This window comes from Austrofundulus limnaeus, unplaced genomic scaffold (assembly GCF_001266775.1).
Source record: "Austrofundulus limnaeus strain Quisiro unplaced genomic scaffold, Austrofundulus_limnaeus-1.0 Scaffold209, whole genome shotgun sequence".
Classification (NCBI taxonomy): Eukaryota; Metazoa; Chordata; class Actinopteri; order Cyprinodontiformes; family Rivulidae; genus Austrofundulus; species Austrofundulus limnaeus.
This window is the reverse complement of record NW_013952611.1, coordinates 950,716-954,269: the sequence shown is the minus strand read 5'-3', so window position 1 is coordinate 954,269 and position 3,554 is coordinate 950,716.

The following is a 3,554-nucleotide window of genomic DNA, read 5'->3' as shown; positions in this document are numbered from 1 at the left end:
AGCCTCCTTCACAGCAGCATACGTCACAGCCAACTGATCCAATCATTTTGAACTTCAGCAGAGGCCACGCCTCCGGCAAGAATCACTTCTCTATTGCAGAGAGTCCAGACCCTCGTATGAAGCAAAGTGAAGGCCGATGGTCTGGTTTTTACAAGGCTAGGTTATATTGTGAATTAGTTTTGTATGTTTTTGTATTTTTGTTTGTACTTTTGATGTACTTTAAATATAACCAAAGAACAGTATAAAACTATGTTTTTGTTACTGAGTCCAATTTTGGATGTTTTACACAGTTTCAGAATAAAACTTTATGCAAAAAATCAATATTTTGTGTGTGTTTACCATTTTTATCTATGCTTTTTATAATAAATATCACATTAACCCTTGTATGATGTTTCGGGTCAATTTGACCCATTTAAATTTTTGTGTTGACCAAAATGCAGGTTATCCTTACTTTTTTCCGATGAAATTTTATGACTTTTCCTCATCCAGGGTCATAAACTGCTGTGTAAAATCTGAACACTTTGGTGTGTCATGGAGTGCCTGCACAGAGTTTGTATACAAAGTTGATGTTTCAGGTCATTTTGACCCAGACTCAAAGTTGCTGCTTAAATCCAAAATAAACGTGTCTCTTTGATATACTTTATTTTGATTGCCTTTGAAAAGCCATTCAGAACCAGGTGTGTGTGGAGGAGGGACTTGTTTTCCACTGTCCTTGTCACAGTGTCCATTCCCTTTCTTTGAAAAATGCACCAGAAATGAGCACCAGACGATTTACAGTTGAAGAAGCTGTATCACAGCTCATGAACTTGGATAGTGATGTAGATAAAAATATTTCAGAGATGGAGGATCAAACAGAGCCAGAGGACAATGCTATTGATGATCCAGGTTATCAATTTTCCCATGATGAGGAGGATTCAGAGGATGCATTTGCCAGTGTGCCTTCATCAGATAAAAACCAAGAAACACAAAAATTATCACCCACAGAGGGCACATGGACATACAAAGATGGTAAAATAAAACGGTCAACATCACCAAAGCCGAGGCAGATTGTCATTTTCTAATGTCATCAAAATGACTCTTGATCCAACAAGATTTGCTGTCACAAGAGTTGATGATATTGAATCAGCATTTCAGCTTTTCATATCCCAACCCGTAGAGAAGATAATCCTTGACATGACCAATTTAGAGGGGAGGAGTATCTTTCAAGAAAAATGGAAGCCACTGGATCCAACTGACTTGACTTGTTGACAAGAGAAAGACAGACTTTGAGCAATCAGAGATGTCTGGGATAAATGGGTCCAAATTCAGCTTTTATTGTATAATCCTGGCCTCCATGATACTCAGGATGAGTGCCTCATTCCATTGAGAAGATGCTATCCATTCCGACAGTATACAGTATGTCAAACAAGCAGCCTACAAAATATGGCATAAAAGTTTTGGTCAGTCTGTGATGCAAAACCCAGTTATGTGTGGAACATGCAACTATATACTGGAAAGCCACCTGGAGGAGCATCTAGGAAGAATCAGGGTATGTGTGTGGTATTAGCAATGACTGAAGGACTTGCAAGGTCACAACATCACATGTGACAACTTCTTTACATCTTACCATCTTGGAGATGAACTTCGGGAGAGAAAGCTGTTGGGAGCAGTCAGAAAAAATAAGCCAGGACGTCCCAGTGAGATTCTGAAGATGCAAGGAAGACCTAAATACTCTAAAATATTTTTTTTTNTGCTTTGATGTGTCATGGAGTGTCTGCACAGAGTTTGTATACAAAGATGATGTTACAGGTCATTTTGACCCAGACTCAAAGTTGCTGCTTAAATCCAAAATAAACATGTCTCTTTGATATACTTTATTTTGATTGCCTTTGAATAGCCATTCAGAACCAGGTGTGTGTGGAGGAGGGACTTGTTTTTCCCTGTCCTTGTCACTGTGTCCATTCCCTTTCTTTGAAAAATGCACCAGAAATGAGCACCAGACGATGTACAGTTGAAGAAGCAGTATCGCAGCTTATGAACTTGGATAGTGATGTAGATAAAAATATTTCAGAGATGGAGGATCCTTCAGAGCCAGGGGACAATGCTACTGATGATCCAGGTTATCAATTTTCCCATGATGAGGAGGATTCAGAGGATGCATTTGCCAGTGTGCCTTCATCAGATAAAAACCAAGAAACGCAAAAATGATCATCCACAGAGGGGACATGGACATCCAAACATGGTAAAATAAAACGGTCAACATCACCAAAGCCGAGGCAGATCGTCTCTTCTAATGTCATCAAAATGACTCTTGATCCAACAAGATTTGCTGTCACAAGAGTTGATGATATTGAATCAGCATTTCAGCTCTTCATGTCCCAACCCGTAGAGAAGATAAACCTTGACATGACCAATTTACAGTAGAGGGGAGGAATATCTTTCAAGAAAATTGGAAGCCACTGGATTCAACTGACTTGACTTGCTGACAAAAGACAAACTTTGAGCAATCAGAGATGTCTGGGATAAATGGGTCGAAATTCTGCTTTTATTGTATAATCCTGGCCTCCATGTTACTCTGGATGAGTTCCTCATTCCATTGAGAAGATGCTATCCATTCTGGCAGTATATGTCAAACAAGCAGCCTGCAAAATATGGCATAAAAGTTTTGGTCAGTCTGTGGTGCAAAATCCAGTTATGTGTGGGACCTGCAACTATATACTGGAAAGCCACCTGGAGGAGCAACTAGGAAGAATCAGGGTATGTGTGTGGTATTAGCAATGACTGAAGGACTTGCAAGATCACAACATCACGTGTGACAACTTCTTTACATCTTACCGTCTTGGAGATGAACTTCAGGAGAGAAAGCTGTTGTGAACGGTCAGAAAAAATAAGCCAGGATGTCCCAGTGAGATTCTGAAGAATCAAGGAAAACCTAAATACTCTAAAAAAATTTTTTGTTTAATTTCATTTTTGACAGTTTTGAGTGAATTTACACAACACGGGTCAAAATGATCCATAACATAAAAATGTATTTTTCTCAACATAATACAAGGGTTATTGTTCTGTAGGACTGATTAGCTGATCTACTCAGTCTGTTTCATTTACAGACATATTCTGATAAATATGAACCAATCTGAATTCTGTTTCATGATACGAAGCAGTGAAATTTTTGTTTTATTCATTTTTCTTAAAGGTTTGTTTAAATAAAGCATCTACAGTATGCTGCAGATTTCTTTAGTTTTATTGTCGTTTAAACCTGAAATGAAAAAAAAAAATCACATTGTAAAAGTACAGTAAATGAAAAACTGCCACACCTTTAACTGAAACTTGTTTTATCTTTGGACTTTGAGCTCGAGCAGACATTTCATGAGAGGACATGAGGCACGAGTAGAACAAAAGGTATGAATGTTCTTTTTTTAATGTGTTTATCATGTTTTATGTTCTTTTATAATTCAGCAAACATTTTTTGGTCAAAACTATAAAATATATCTAATTACAGAAAAACCTGTTGATAGTTTGGTGTTTAGCTCATGCAGTTCAGTGTTTACAACCGTAGTTGTGACTTAGTGTAAGAT